The sequence below is a fragment of the Suncus etruscus genome, chromosome 5 (genome assembly GCF_024139225.1).
Source record: "Suncus etruscus isolate mSunEtr1 chromosome 5, mSunEtr1.pri.cur, whole genome shotgun sequence".
NCBI classification, from domain to species: domain Eukaryota; kingdom Metazoa; phylum Chordata; class Mammalia; order Eulipotyphla; family Soricidae; genus Suncus; species Suncus etruscus.
In genome coordinates this window covers 108,097,761-108,115,384 of record NC_064852.1, presented here as the reverse complement: position 1 = coordinate 108,115,384, position 17,624 = coordinate 108,097,761, and the positions used below count along the sequence as shown (strand labels likewise).

The 17,624-nt window shown below is 35.3% G+C and overlaps 1 non-coding gene across 1 annotated transcript; it reads left to right on the top strand.

Moving 5' to 3' along the window:
* The first annotated feature begins 17,261 nt into the window (after positions 1–17,261).
* Positions 17,262–17,422, top strand: LOC126010263 (U1 spliceosomal RNA). The gene has a single exon (XR_007496362.1). It is a non-coding gene; the product is annotated as a U1 spliceosomal RNA (small nuclear RNA).
* Positions 17,423–17,624: the final 202 nt, after the last annotated feature.

Here is a 17,624-nt window from a genome sequence, read left to right as displayed (position 1 = left end):
AACAAAAAAGCTATACCTGTAACCTCTTTACAAAAAATAATAGTCCATGATCTTAAGTGATGCATACACCTGAACAGGGCCAGTTTTATAAATTCTCTATGGTTTATTATGCCAATCTTTAGGAGATGCCTAAAATTTTATATGCTACTTACCCATTCAAAAAAATCATCATCATGATACTAATTAAGTATTATCAGGTATCAATGGTCATTTCTGTTTTCTATAAGATGTTGCCATTAACTATAACATAATTCTCCCATAGTTTAGAAAATTCTTTTTTTGTTTTGTTTGTATTGTTTTGTTTTGTTTTCAGGCCACACCCGTTTTGATGCTCAGGGGTTACTCTTGGCTAAGAGCTCAAAAATTGCCCCTGGCTTGGGGGACCATATGAAATGCTGGGGGATCGAACCACGGTCCTTCCTTGGCTAGCGCTTGCAAGGCAGACACCTTACCTCTAGCGCCACCTCACCAGCCCCAGAAAATTCTTTTAATTTTTCTGAAGGCCAAAAACTGCTAAAAGGAGAATATGTTTATTAGTACTTGGTGTATTTTATAGGTGTACTTAAATCCATAAATAACACTATGATGTAAGAGAAAAACTTACCTTCTTGTATTTAAGATTCCCATAGATAATTAAGTGACCACAATGGGAACTGGAGCCTGCCTGAATCAACAGTCTAGGTCTAGGATATCAAGCAGTCTGCAAAAAAAGCAACATTAGTGACCTTCACAGAATGCCAGAACTCAGCACAGTCTGAGTTCTGAACACAGTTGTTTCAGTGCTCTAATCTCTTCAGAGTCTGAAGACTCATCATTAATGAATACAAACTTATCCCAGGCTTTATAATAGGATTAGTCTCTACATGCTCCCTAGTAGTGTTTTTATTAGCACTATTATAGTTACTATGAATTAATTTGATATTGACCTTCCTAAATAACTTATGGTTTGAAGAAGCATTCCTATTGCAAACCCAAGTTAATCTTTCAGAAAAGTGAAGGAGGCATTGGAAAAGACCTTTAGGTTTCAGAAAAAAAAAACTTTAAAGTAATTAGTCATTTTTTTTCTATTGATTTGGAACAAAGAAGGTGGATTAATAGGTTGGAGCACATACTTTGAATGCAAGAGGCCTAGGTTATAGAGACAGTTCCAGACATAGTCCCTCAGACCACCTCTAGATACCCAACAGAGTGCTGGGAGTAGTCCCTGGTCACTGCCAGGTTCCCTTTTTTCCAAAAAAGTAATCTAAATATTTCTAGGCTTACTAGATTTGGGGGTTAGTTCTAATTAGTTTTTTATTGATCATTGCCTATTTCTAGATATTTAGACAAATAACTGTATGTCCTACACATGTACACAATTATTTTCCTCTATAAATAACATAGGTAAGAATACACAGGAAAATAAAATTTGATTATCTCACTTATGTGTGGAATCTAAGTGTCTAGTTTCAAGATCTGTGTAATGAAAGGAGATAAAGTGATATACATGATACCTCTTTAGTAACAATATTGGAGACTACAGTGTATTAAAAATGATGGGAGAGAAAGAGAAAGAGAGAGAGAAGTCTGTCATAGAGGACCGATGGGAAGGCAGGAAGAAAACTAGGGACATTGGTAGCAGGTAATGTGCACTGGTGAAAGGTGTTGTGCATTGTATGACTGATACTTATAACAGTTTTGTAACAGCCTATTTCATGGTGATTCAATTTAAAGAATTTATTTATATAAAATAAAATATTTCAATGCTATAGAAGTAGAGAAAATAGTGTGTATAGATACATATATATTATGGAGGGGTAGAAGAGTGAAAGTATTGGTCAACAATTACAAAGTTGCAGGATGTAGGAGAAATCAATAAATTCAGAAATCTAATGTACAGTACAAAAACTATAGGGGCCCAGAGTGATCATATAGCAGCAGTAGGGTATTTGCCTTTGCCTTGCAAATGACCCACTAGAGTCATAAAAAGTAATATTTGAGTGCAGAACCAGGAGTAAGCCCTGAGTACTACTGATTATGGCCCCAAAACACAAAGCAAAACAAACAAAAAAACTAAAGTTACTAAATTACCTTGACTGCAGTAATTGTTTTAATATATGCCTATCAAGTCACCATACTGTACACATTAAATATATTCAATTTAAATATATATAGGCAATATATAAATTTTATATATAACATGAAACAAAAATTACAGGTAAGTGATTCTTTAAAACATATATGTAATTAACATTAAGATCCATGGTTCAAGTCTTTCTTCAATAAGATAAATTAAAAAGTAATAAAAATAATTGTCAAGGTATTTATTGTAGAAGAGGTTTACATTAATAATAAAGTTAGATTTTGGTATTCTGAGAAAGTATTAGTTGCTTAGTAGATGCTTGTAGGATAATAAATACAGTAGCACTGGTATTAATGGTCCTTCCACAATTATTATTTATAAAGAAGAGTGGTACAAGCTTATCAGTGCTTTGAAAAGTGAGAAAGTATAATTTTGGAAGGATGTGGTGATCTAGCAAATGGACCATCAAGAAAATAATTGAAATAGAACAGTCATGTTCTCACACTTCACAGCATAGAACCACACATCTTTATCACAGTATGGTGGAGAGGAAGGAAATAAGAAAATAAATCTCCCTTTTCACAGTGGGAAGGATTGAGGCAAAGGGTAGCTCAGCTCTGCTGGGGAACTCTTTACACTCAGCAGGTGGTCCCTTCTTTGTAATTACCTCCCCCATTGATTTCCACAGTTTCCGGTGGCAATTTAGAGAGGAACTCCCAGGAATAAAGAATGGAATTAGATAAAGGAAGTTAAAAGCAAATAGTCTTTTGCAGAAAATAATGGATATACACACAACTTTGACTAGAAGATAATTTTACTGCACATCTTGAATTTAAGAAGTTTAAAATGTGGAGTTGGTGTCTCAAAGTTCTGGGAATGTTGTGGGCTGTATAATTCTTTCAGGATCTCCTATTCTGGCCTCTCTCTCTCTCCTCTGAAGTTATAAAAAGCCTCAATATGGAGAAGTTATCATAACCTGTCAAATCATGTCAGATTGAAAATGAGGGCTGAGATAAAGACAACTTTGAAGCAACTCTAGAGTTTGAAATTTGTCTATGATATTGGGATGTTTAAGTGATCAAAATAAATGCTGACACTTTTTTTCTCACTAGGTTTATTCATTTTTTATATAGATAGCAAGTGAAACTTTTGTTATGACTAAATAGTGAATAAGGTACCTCTAGTTTAAAGGCCAGTAAGACCCATTGTGATCAAGTCGTTCCCCTTAGATAGGGCCCTTTAACCCTTATTGATCCTTCACCCTTTAAAAGTTGTTTGTGAGAACTTTCTATTTTTGCATGTTGTTAACAGTCCAGCAATTGGTCATGGCATAATTGACCATTTGTGTTCTCCTGCTAAGAGGCCAGTGATGAATGTGGCTTTTAAGCCAAGAGCAGGGCCCCACCCTTGAGCAAATTTGGCTTTAAAAGTAGACCTTAAAAAATCAACTTCTCTCTTGTCAAGTACGCTAACATAAACACTAGTTCCTTTGGGGAAGCAAGAGAGCTTAAAACTTGATTACAGCACATGGTTCTTTTTGTTTCCAGTTCTGTTCTTTCAATAGCATCTTTCACATAAATGAACATATTTATATCTAAACTAACTCAAACCCCTCCATAAGTAAATAATGATTGATACACTTGAGATTTTTTAAGGGTTAAATGTGGGGGAACTAATTGTAAAAGACATGTTCTTACTCAATTATCTCTCTTTGATTAAAATCATATTAATTTTTTCCAAAGGATTATTTTTAATAGTCTTATTTTAAACATTTTGAAAAAAATTTTAAAAAGTCAAAGTTCTTTTGATATCTAATTATTTCTCTTTTCTCCATTCTTACTGCTATCTATGTAATAAACTCTACATACCACTTACTGGTTACCAGGTACTATTCTGAATATTCTGTAAAATATTATCTTTTTCATTCTCCAACAATCTCATGAAATGCATTATATTATTCTATGTAAAAAACGTGAATAGTCAGTACAGAGAACTCAAATAACTTGCCCAAGGTCACACAGCTACTCATGCTCAAGCTGGGACTTTAGCAGTATGTTCCACCACACCATCCATGCTATTGACTGAGAATCCAAACTAGGGGGCTGGAGAGATAGCATGGAGGTAAGGTGTTTGCCCTGCATGCATAAGGTCGGTGATTTAAATTCCGGCATCCCATATGGTCCCCTGAGCCTGCCAGGAGCAATTTCTGAGCATAGAGCCAAGAGTAACCCCTGAGTGCTGCTGGGTGTGACCCAAACAAAACAAAACAAAACAAAAGATTCCAAACTAGGTGGATACTAATATCATAAAAGCCTTCACATATTAATTAGGAACCTAACAAGATCAACTTTTCTGTTGAATTATGACCAAAAATGAGGTAAATTAGGATGAAAATATTAGCAAAGATATTATATCAACATTATCCCATTCTTTCTTCTAATGTCCACTTTTTTCCATGTATCTATTTTCCGTGGGACATTTCTCAAATATATGATAAACCAAGTAATGCCCTGTGTGTCTCAGAGAAACTACTTCATGTCTTTGCATTAACCAGTTAAAGTGACATGAATATTTTACAAGGCCCTCATTCCTTCAGATTTAGAAAGCACATTCAAGGAAGAGCAAATAGAGACATTTTTACCATATCATCAGAGAAGGATTTAAAAAAAATACATCAATAAAAAGTTTTTTTTATCACATTTACACCACACCTTCCCTGTTAGAACTAGAATAGGATTCAGGTAGATTCTTCTAGAAATACATTCACATGTCATGTTTGTTATCACTTGAAGTTTTTTGTCTAATTACCACAAAGAGTGGTGAGTGCAGTTAGACATATAACTACACTAACAACTATCATGACAATGGTAGTGAGTGAGAGAAATAGAATGCACGTCTCAGAGACAGGTAGGGGATAGATGGAGGAGAAGAATGATGGGGGGGCATTGGTGGTGGGAAGGTTGCACCGGTGAAGGGGTTTGTTCTTTTTTATGACTGAAAACCAACTACACACATGTTTGCAATTATGGTGCTTAAATAAATTTATTATTAAACAATTAGCAAAGGGATACATATCTAATTTAATAGAAACTGAATGTTTTCATGGTGTGGGTGGTTCCACAGCAGTGCTTCAGAGGGCCCTAAGGCCATTCCTGCTGATTCTGGGTCCAGAAAAAAAAGTGCTGTTACTCCAACCAAGAAGTGCAAGGCCCAGCCCAGCAGGGAACTTCAGAGCCACATCTCTGGTGCTAACAGGTTTAGGGGAATACACCAGTGAAGGCCAGATGTCCATGTGAGGGTGGGATTAAATAGCACGTTAGGCTAATCTCTGTGCTATCTCCTGACCTGGGATAGTGCCTGACAGTAATTAACAAATGTTAAATAAATAACTCAATTTACAGAATCTGTACAAATTTAATAAAAATTTAAAAAAATGAATCACAAGTAAATTCTATGTAAAATTATTTAAGGGAAGTATGGCACTGCACTATACAATGTCAATTCAAAAAATAACAGTAAGCAGGATAAATACTCCTTTTTGTATAAATAAAATCTCAAAACTGTAGTTATCAAAAACTATGTTAATTATATATTAATAAATTATAAATTTTCTTAAAGTAGTCATTAATTTTCTTCCAGAATTTAAATTTCTCTTTTGGCTTATATGTTTAATACCATCAAATATATTATTTTTAAGTATACTTTTTTAAAGGTAGTTATAGGTTCATAGAAAAAAATAGGCAAAGAAAACATGATTTCTCATACTATCTCCAGCTTCAACATACACAAAATTTCTCATTATAAACATCTCCCTTCAAGGTTGTATATTTGCTGCAATTGATGAACCTATGCTAACATAGGTTAGCATTAGTACTAAAAGGGCATAGTTTAGGTTCACTCATGATGATATAATTCTATGCACTTGGAAAACTTTATAATTATATGTAGTCACCATATATTATCATTTAGAGTATTTTAACTACACTAAAACTGTTTTACCTATTCATTTCTTTATCCTCACCAATTTGTAATAAGTGTTAATTCTTTATATTCATAGTTTTTATTATTTCATCACTTCTTTTTAGCATTGACTAGTATTTCATCTCCCAGGGCCCATTCACCTATTGTAGGGCATCTTCTTTGCTTCCATATTTAGCAGTTATGAATAGAGCTCCTACAAACACCCAGTTTCTACAAAACCTGCAAGTTTAGTGTCAATGTACATTTTAACTCCCTTGGTAAATATAAGGAAAATCATTGCTGGATACTATGAGAAGAGTATGTTAGTAAGGTTATGTCTTGAAAATTAGGTATACCATTTTGCATTCTCAGGAAGATAAATGATTATTCTGCTTGATTGCTGTCCATCTTCTCCAGCAATTGGTGTTCTCTGTATTTGACTTTAGACTCCTGCAAAAAATGTCTTTAAATTTTTATTTCCATGATAACATGATATGCACAGCATCTTTTCATATGCTTATTTGCCAACTTTATAACTTCTCTGATAAGTTTATTATTAAATCTTGTCTCACTTTTTAAATTAAGTTCATTTTCCACTTTTAATTTTTAAGTTGTTTTGTATATTTTAGTTAATAGTGCTTTATCAAATGTTATAAACAATGTCTTTTATTCAATGGCTTTTTCCCTCATTGTTTCACTAAGTAGAAGATTACATTTCACTAAGTATAAGATTTAAATTTCAATTAATATCAACATTTTTAAAACCATGGTAATTTTGTAAATTGTGCCTATGGAGTCTTATCTAAAATTTTATCACTATTCCAAAATTATCTAGATTTTCAGGCATCTTACTTCTAGGAATTTTACAGATTTGCAGTTCAAATTAGAAGTATGATCAATTTTGAGTAAATAATGTCTTCACAAAATTTTTATGTTTGTTTGTTTGTTTGGTTGGTTGATTTTTGAGTCACACCCAGCAGGTTTCAGGAGTTATTACTGGCTCTGGGCTCAGAAGTTGCTCCTCACAAACTTGGGAGACTATGTGGGATGCCAGGAATTGAACCCAGGTCCATCAGGGGTTGGTGCTTCTTTGTCAAATTTTTGTTACTTTATTTACCCAAGTCTTTCCCTGGACTCTATTCTGTTCCATTGTCCTATTTGTCTTTTGTTTTCTCCATTGCAAATACTCAATAACAACTTGTTTACCATTGACTTGTAGTAAATTTAGCAGAGCCATTTCTACTTTTTTAATTTTCCTTCACTATTGTATTGACTATTTGAGGTGCTTGCTTCAGTTTATAAACTTAGAATGTGTGTCAATGTTTACATGTTGTATTTTGATTGGGATTGCATTGATTTATAAAGATATTAGGGGAAAAACAAATATTGGAATATTAAATATTACTATTAAATCTTAAATCGTTTCTATTATTAAAATTCAATTTATTTAGTTCCTGCCTAATATAGTTCATCAGAATTTTATAGTTATCCTCATACAGTCCTTGTACATAGAAGATTTAGTGGAACCTGCTTTTGAGTATTTCCATTCCACAGTTTACTTAGGCTCTGATAAACTCAAGCAGCTGTGGCCCTAGTTAAATCAGTTTTTATTTTTGGTTTATACGGTGTTTTTAGTCACATCCAGAAGTGCCCAACTCTTACTTCTGGGCTCAAGGAGCACACCTGGTGCATATTAGAACATTTGGAATGTAGGGGATCAAACCCAGGTTGGCTGTGTGAAAGGCTATATTATGACTTCACACTCAAAATCAACAATACTGTTGAGGACAGACCTCAAAAAGAACAGATGGTTATGGAATGTTTTGAGGCAGTTTCTTATATTTTCCCTCATTATTTACACAAAAGGATGTTCTGTGAGAACCTCAAAGATATAAGAAGGTATGACTTAAAAAAGTATGCTCTTCCACACCAAGTCTGAACATCTATGGAAATTTTTTCTCTAAGAATTGTTCAGACTGAGTCTAGTTATTTATCAACTACAGCTCGCATTTCCCTTGACTTTACTTATAATAAAGTCAATTCTGATACCCTGTGATTTTCCTGTCACCTTATTTCTCTAAGGATAATTGCTGTTTCCAATTGTTTTCAACCATTATTTTTGTATATTCTCTATCTTAAAAGAAATTTTACTTAATAAGTTAAAAAATATGTGGTAGTTGGGCCACACTCAACAGTGTTCAGGGCTTATTCATGGATTTTATGCTAGTATTCTGTGTGCAATAGACAACATTGTGCTAATAAACAAGTATTATGCAAAGGACAAAAAAGTGTGGAGATGGAGTCAGGATAGAGTCAGTGCCACATGCAAGGTAGGCACTTTAACCTATCACTCTAACCCCTTAAAGTGAAAAAAAATAAAATTTAATAACTCCAAAGATGATTTTATCTTAGTATAGCTATACTTGAAAGATATGGCAGTAATTAGGTGGTTTTAAAAATAATATTTTAAAGATGAGGTATACATTTATTAGGTATACATTTATTTATTATTTATTTATACATTTATTAGGTATACATTTATCATTATTTATAATGACAGAATATGGAGGTGTTTTCGTTTACACTCTGTTCTCCACATTAGCTGTAAGGTATCAAAGTTGTTCTACGACTTCTTTGTACAATCAGAACATTCACAAAATATATTTTAGGATGTTTTTAAAAATTCTTTCAGTTTCAATATAAGAGAAAAGGATAATTCTCAGAAGGCAAATTTATAATTCATAACACTAAATTTCTTGAATAAGTCACCAACCTAAAAAAATATTACAGAGTTGCAAAAGCACCCAGAGAAGAAAGAACTTTTCCAAGGTCAATTGGTAATCTTCAGATCTTCCTTGAAGCACTGGCTAATCCTGGGTCTCTCTATAGGTTAAAATCTAAGCTTATTTCAAGATTCTTCTAGAGGACAGGGAAGCTGAAGTAGACTTGGGAACAATTGCCAAAATCACAGACGCAAAACATATCAGAGGACTTTCTCAATCTCTCTTTCTCTGTCTCTCTCTTTCTTCTCTCTCTCTTTAACATCCCTCAAATATTCTCTCTCTCTTTAATATCCCTCAAATCATAGTCAAATTTTGAATTATCTTGTCAGGAGAAGAGAAGATTGCTAAAAAAAAAAAAAACCTCTCAAAGGCAAATAAGACATTTTCATAAATCTTGATATAAATAAGAGATTTCCAGTTTTGGTAATGTATTATTCAAAAAAGTTAACATAGACGAGCTAATACTAATTTTATACAACAGTACCCAAGCACCCAGATAGTAGAAGCAAAGAAAAATCTCCTAAATAGCTTTAATATAGGATAATAGCTTTAATATAGGATAAGAAACTTTATACCAAGACATAGCACCATGACAAATAAATTATTGTCCATGGAGCTGGAGCAATAGTAAAGTGGGTAGGGTAACTGTCTTGCAGTGTTCAACCTGGGTTCAACTCTTAGCATCACATAAGCTCCTGGGAGCATACCCAGGAATGATTCCTGAACCAGAGTAAGGAGCAATACCTGAGGATCACCAGGTGTTGCAAGCCTTCCTCCTAAAAAGAACAAAATTACAGACCAGTCTCCATTATGAATATTGATATAAAGTTCTAAAGAACATATAGAGAAATCTTACATAATGATATACACAAGCATGATATTTCTTTTCATCATGATTTCAGGAGTAAAATTGATGGATAAATTAAAGTACCCTCAAACATTCAGAATACTGTACAACTATAAATTGAATGAACATGACCATATTTCAATAAAATGTTGAACTTAGAAAAATTGTACAAAATTGAAATACTGTATGTATTTATGTCATATTTATGGACAAGACTGAACTTGGTCATAGCAAAAATTAGGTCTCCCCTTAGGAAGTTTAATTGGTCTGAGAATTGATTTATGATACATTCACATTTAAACTTCTGTCAAGCTCTAAACATGATTTGCACATTATTTTGTGTGCATGTCAGGACAATGAAAAATAATATTTGGGAGCCAGAGTGATAATACAGTAAGTAGGAATTTGCCTTGCACACAGTTCATCTAGATTGTTTACTGGACATCTCAGATTGTCCTAAACTGTGCCAAGAGTGATGCCTGAACACAGCTAAGTTCTTTACTGTGCATGCACATAATAGTTGCATTTTTAAAATATTTTTAAACCTAGGAACTTCTACAACAGGTAATGGTAAAAAATATATGTAAAATATAATCTTTTTTCCTTTGAAGATTATTTTGAAATTTCTTTTCTTGAATTCAACATTTAAGATACTCAGGTCAGATTAATTCTCTTTGAGTACTTCTGTGATATGTGTATGAGTGGTGGGGCCAGCAGGACAGCACAGGGGGATGTGCATTTGCCTTTACCAGGTTCAATCAGCATCATCCCATATAATCCCCAAATCCTGACGGGAGCGATTTCTGAGCATGGTGCCAATAGTAACCCCTGAGCACTTCTGAGAGTGGCTCAGAAACAAACAAAAATTATTTTCTAATGCCTGTTCTCTAATCTCCTTCCAATTCTTTCCTCAAACTGTGAGTGACGCTGGTCTCAAGACAATTGCTCAATCCTTTTATTATTGATTGTGAGGAGAAGGCTTTTTTCACTGCTAGCTGGGTGCATGTATAGTGAAGTAAAATTAAGGTCTTCTCTTTTTTTAGTCTAATATTTCATTGGCTAGCTGCCTAGGATGGCTCAAGGGGCTTCCTAAAAAAGTTACCCTTTCCTCCTCCTCAGAAAAACAGAAATTACAGACTCTGAAGTGACTTTTACTACAGAGGAGATGAATAAATTATTTTTAAAGTAAGTGGAAAGGATAAAAGAGAGTTCTTTCTGTATTTCTTGTTGAAGACTGAGCATCATCAAAACAGAATTGTCTCATACTCTGATGATATACAAATTGAGACATAAAATTCACGGGCAATCTCTCAGCCACTTCAAACCCTAATGCAAAGTTAATTGTACAACACGGGTTGCTTTCTACCACATCTCTCATACACAATTGATTCTAATAGCAACTTTTAAGATAACTATGAAAATATGGGGCCAGCGAGGTGGCGCTAGAGGTAAGGTGTCTGCCTTGCAAGCGCTAGCCATGGAACTGACCATGGTTTGATCAGCCGGCTTCCCATATGGTCCCCCCAAGCCAGGGGCAATGTCTGAGCGCTTAGCCAGGAGTAACCCCTGAGCATCAAACGGGTGTGGCCCGAAAAACCAAAAAAAAAAAAAAAAAGAAGAAGATAACTATGAAAATACATATTTCTTAGAACAGTTTGGTTTCTGGTATGTACTGCAAAATAGCTCATTGTAAATTAAGTTTAAGGTCAGTGTATAAGGTCAGTGTATATGTGTATACATACATTCATGTTCCCATGTGTATACAAACTTAATTTAAATGCCAAGGGCAAGGATTAAAATATATGTATTTTCCCCTTTTAAATTGTTTTCAATCATTCCAGCAACTAAGGGAGGAACAATGGTTCTTTTCTGCTTATAGTTTGCATGGTTTTAGTGACATTTTTTTCTTGTCTTTGGAGGTTAAATTGTTATATTGTTGTCCTAAACAAAGCTTTTGGGGGGAAAAATCTTTCTTGATGTCTTAAAGAATATTTCACATGCTTTAGAACTTTGTAACATCAGGTACTGACCATGGCCTTGTTTGAGATTTCTGTTATATTCATTCTTTATCCAAAATAAAGAGTAGCTTTTCAACACCTCTGAAATTCAGCCATTAATGCAATAAGCTTTGAACTTCAGCTTTTAACTGTCTTACTCACAGGTATAATTTAGGAAGCAATGAAGCCTGAAAGAAAAAAGTCTCATTATTAGAATTCTAAGCATAGCAAAGAAATAAATATGCATTTTTTTCTTTCTGAATGAAATTAAGGTTTGTAAATGTCAGTTCTGGGATGAATTGTTTCATTCATACTAAAGCAAAAACATTACAGACATGAATAACAAATTCCCGTGGTTAGAATTGCTACAGTTAGAGTTGGACATAGTGTATGTCAAAGCTCTTCTTGCCTTTTCTCTCTTTTCTCCTTAATTTTCCATCAGACTTCCCATGTTCATGTGATTATTAAAGACTACCTATACTGGAAAAACTTGATCCCATGCAGGTTTATTCCATCGAGCTCTTCAGGTTGTTTCTTTTTTAATTAAGTAATATCTTTATTTAAGCACCTGATTACAAACATGTTTCTAGTTGTGTTTCAGTTATATAAAAGGAACACCCCCTTCACCAGTGCCACCTTCCCACCACTAACACCCCTCATCTCCCTCCTTCCCCTCCCCCAGCCTGTACTTAAGACAGGTACTCAATTTCTCTCACTACCATTGTCATGATAGTTGTTGGTGTAGTTATTTCACTAACTGCACTCATCGCTCTTAGTGGTAAGCTTCATATTGTGGGCTCTTATCTCTGTTGTCTCTGTGTATTATTACAATAATGTCTTTTAGGGGAGTCTGCCTTGCATGTGCGCTAGCCTAGGACATACTATGGTTCGATCTCCTGGCGTCCCATATGGTCCCCCAAGCCAGGAATGATTTCTCTTTTTTTTTTTTTTTGGTTTTTGGGCCACACCTGGCAGTGCTCAGGGGTTACTCCTGGCTGTCTGCTCAGAAATAGCTCCTGGCAGGCAAGGGGGACCATATGGGACACAGGGATTCGAAACAACCACCTTTGGTCCTGGATCGGCTGCTTGCAAGGCAAACACCGCTGTGCTATCTCTCCGGGCCAGCCAGGAATGATTTCTGAGTGCATAGCCAGGAGTAAACCCTGAGCGTCACCAGGTGTGGCCAAAAAAAAACAAAAAAAAATTTTTTTTTAATTTTTCTTAAACTCCACAGATGAGTGAGACTATTCTGTGCCCATCTTCTCCTTCTGATTTATTTCACCCAGCATAATAGTTTCTATGTCCAGCCATGTATAGGAAAATTTCATAACTTCATCTCTCTTGATGGATATTCCATTGTGTATATTGTGTATATATAAGATTGTTTCTGATCTCCTGTTGAGAAAGGTTTCTTTTTTACTTTTTTATCTCTAGAGGCCACAGTACCAAATGAGAGAATTAACAGACTTCTCTCCATTTGAAAACACCTTTCTTGCCCATTCCTCTCTCATATTTTCTTCAGTTCACTTCTTTAAGGTGCTTTAGAACTTATTGAGAAGCAATTTCCTACAACATGGCTCCTGACATAAAGCTGTCTGCATTCAAATCTTGCTTCCTTGACTTGTTCAGAATGCAGCTGCAGGTAAGTCAGCTAACTTTTTCTTCTTCTGTTTCCTCTACAAATAGAGGGTACTAATGTCACATATTTTAATTAGTTGGCTCACTGAAATTCAACGAATTTAATGAAAAAGGGTTGAAGGGATAGTGCAAGGATTATTGTGTTTATTTTGCATTTTGCTGACCATATGTGCTGACACCACATATGGCCTAGTCCCCATGAGCAATTTTAGGGGCCCTCCAGAGCACAGGAATAGGCTGGAACACAGATTGGAGAATGTCCAATAATATTGTGTAGACAGTAAGTAAAAAATATAATTTATAATCATTTAATTAGGTTGGTCAATAATCCAGAAGAACTCAAGGTTGATATCTGAACAAAATTAAACCTAATGCCAAACATAAGTCGTAAGTTTATATAGGAACAGTAAAAATAACATCAGAGAAACTTAAAAAACAAGATGGCAAAGGTCAGTGTATTCAAGGGTAAAAGAATTTGGAGCCAGAGCAGTGGCGCAGCAGTAGGGATCCCCCGGTTCGATCCCCCGGGTTCCCATATGGTCCCCCAAGCCAGGAGATTTCTGAATGCAGAGCTAAGAGTAACCTTTGAGCATCACTGGGTGTGGTCCAAAATACAAAAACAAGGGCCCAGAGAGATAGCACAGCGGTGTTTGCCTTGCAAGCAGCCGATCCAGGACCAAATGTGGTTGGTTCGAATCCCGGTGTCCCATATGGTCCACCGTGCCTGCCAGGAGCTATTTCTGAGCAGACAGCCAGGAGTAACCCCTGAGCACCGCTGGATGTGACCCAAAAACTAAAAAAAAAAAAAAAAACAAACAAACAAAAAAAAAAAACAAACTAAAAATGAGAGGAATTTAAGATAAGGAATTAAAGAGAAATATTTTCTGCTTTTTAGTCTGTTCAATGACACAATAACATCATTTTATGTCAAAATCAATAAATCCTCAAAAGTGTATAGAACAGTGACAAATAAAAGACTGATAGTGCCACTAGGATCTCAGTCAAGTTTCTTGTGTAATATCTTCACCACAAGATAAAAATATAATCACTTAATTGGAATATCTAAGAATGAAGTGTAATAACTAAAAAAAAAATACAATTTGGGCCCGGAGAGATAGCTAAGTGGCATTTGCCTTGTAAGCAGCCGATCCAGGACCAAAGGTGGTTGGTTCGAACCCCAGTGTCCCATATGGTCCCCTGTGCCTGCCAGGAGATATTTCTGAGCAGATAGCCAGGAGTAACCCCTGAGCACCGCCAGGTGTGGCCCAAAAACCAAAAAAAAAAAAAAAATACAATTTACAGGACCTCATTTTATTCCCAGCATGCATTCACTAACAGGTTACTGTGTGTGTGTGTGTGTGTGTGTGTGTGTGTGTGTGTGTGTGTGTGTGTGTGTGTGTGTGTGTGTGTGTGTGATAATCTGCTGATTCCCAGGGCTTACTTCTGGAAATGCTCAGGGAAAAAAATATGTGGTGCAGGGAACTGAACCCTGGTCAGTTGTGTGCAAGGCAAGTATCTGCTAGATCACTGACCCGAACAAAACTAATTTTAAAAATGTCTAGGATCAACTTCTTCCCCTTACTCCCTGGGTTTGGTATCACTATCCTGGTCATAATTAGAGCTTTAAGGACAAGACAATTTTTACTAGTCCACTGCCTTAACCACATGGACAAGTCAATTTTTAACCCTAGCAATGGGACTTAAATCATCAAGCAATGGGGATGCCTTAATAGCAGTAACCCAGGACAGTAATCTAACTCAGAGAGTCTGGGGACAATGAACCCTGGTGAAATTTGTGGAAGTCTTTAAACAGTCAATTGGGCTTAGGTAGTTCTAATGCTGTGAAAACCTTTCTAAACCATCCAAAATTTAAGCTTGATAAAAGTCTGTAGTTCACAAAATCAAAACAGCATCCAATCTCCACCAGCCAGCTAGGCTGGAAACAGGAGTCAAAGCATTTATTTCCTGTCTTTGCTCCAGCAAATGCCCTGATTCTTTCACTTGGGCCTGAGGCTCCTAATCACTTCCCATTTGGCCCTGCCTGATTGAACTGTTTTTTGCTGAAATAAACTCTTAAAATATTGTAAATGCCTGTTTATCTTTTAACACATTGTTTCTCTTCATCTAACCAGACCTATAGAAAACGTTAACATTCGCCAGTACCTACACTAGAAAAGTTCCCTTTTCTTAAACAATTTTGAATTGGATTTTGTGTTTTTCAGAGAGGGGTGACTAACAGACACCTCTGCATACAAAGGTGACTTTTTCCTTGCTTGGTCTCTAAGTATATTTAATACATTTCTGTTACCTTTACAGAATCCCTGTGGTAGGCTGCAAAGATTATACTTGGAACTTGTCCTTGCTGACTTGTTCCTATTAATGCCTAGTAATTGCAAACCTGCCACCTCCTCTTGCTTATCTCTAAGTCTACAGTAAAACTCATTGCTTGCGAAAAGACTAAGTTGCAGAGTGAGTCCAAAGGAATTCTTTGCTCTAAATCAAATGTATGTTTTTTTCTCAATGTCTCAAAAACTGCATTATCACCAGAGTCTGTCTAACACCTTTTAACACAGAGAGCTCTTTTAAATACATCGGTATGTCAGTAGAAAGTACAAATTATAGATTTAATCAATAAGTAGTAACAATAAAAGCATCCTAAATTCTTAAATTATACTACGTGATTTTGTCAGTCACATCTGGCTATGCTCAGTGCTAACTTTTTGCTCTGCATTTTGAGATTACTCCTAGAAAATCTTGGTGAAAGGTAAGGCCCTTATACACTATACTCTAACACTATACTATACAATTTCTCCAGACCATATGTTAATGTTCACTATTGATGACCAAGAAACAATTTTATCTCAGCAGCCAAAATATATTCTTAAACATAAAAAAAATGAAAAAGAAAAGCCAAATAAAAGCAGAAAGCCATCATGTAAGCAATCTTGTAATGGGTTGTAAATATGGAGTTTTTAGTGATAAGTCTTCCTATTGTGCAACACTTTTCTGCTGGAATCCAGCACTAGGTAAAAGGGCCTGGAAGATGGGGCACCACGAGGATTAAGAAAATAAGACAGACATAATAGAGGGAGATTTCCAGCTTCATGGACTGAGAGCATGAACTGTCCTACATGTAGGACAAATTTTTTTGTTCAGGAATAATTAAGATCTGAAGAAGTGCAGATAACAAACAAATTCCTATCTAATGCTAACTATGCCTAAGATGGGGTTTACATTTTGTAAGAGAATGTGCATAAAAAGAGTAAGCTAAGCTAACATCTCTGAAGTATAATAAGGCATAGCTGGGTGGTGGGTGAGTAGATGAGGCATTGGGGAGAAGAACAGCATAAACAAGGGGGCTTCAAGGTGCCATGGATATAAATATAAGTATTATATAGGTATTATATATATGATATATAATATAGATAGGTATTATAACCAGAGCTCTCTGGTGATCTGGTTCAGAAACTATCACAAAGGGCATCTAACACTTTTCAACTAAAATTTAGTACTATGGGAAATGAATAAAAATACTTTTCCACACTAATAAGATTCTGATAAATATTAGTAAAATATTTTCCATGCCATAGTAATTCAGTTCAGATTCTTATACCACAGCTATAAAGGTAGATGACCTAGAACATATCTCTAAGCATGAATTCAACATATATTTCAAACAGAGATCTTGTCCAAAGTATTGAATTTGAAGTATGTACATTAGTATACTTCATATATTGTTATATACTTTCATTGGTGACCGTATGAAAGAATTCTGATGATTACCATCTGCTGAAAAATTGCATTCTTCTGCTTTTCCCTTGTGTTACAATTTCTCTTGATTTTTCAAATTGGCTTTTCTAATTTAGATATTGGGTCTACAAATATAAGCTCCACCCCATTTTTTCTGACAACTGTTCTTATACAAAGTCATGTATCTAGAAACACTGTCATAAAACAAAAAAAAATTATAAGGTATACATACCTGGCAGGAGAAATACCATGATCATGAAGGTGGTTTCCCCAGGGCGAGGCTCATCCATTGCACTTCAGATGTGCTGACGCCTGCGATTCCTCAAACATGGGAAACTCAACTGCATAATTTGTGGTAGTGGAAGACTGCATTCACTATCTCCCCTGAGAAAGAAAAAAAATTATAAGGCAATATGTTACTGTCCACATTTTAGCTCTCTTTCAGAGATTAAGAAATTTAGTGTATGTCTACATGTAATATAGTTGATAAAATATGGCACATAAAATTCTCCCTTCATGGGGCCAGCAAGATGGCGCTAGAGGTAAGGTGTCTGCCTTGCAAGTGCTAGCCAAGGAAAGATAGCAAC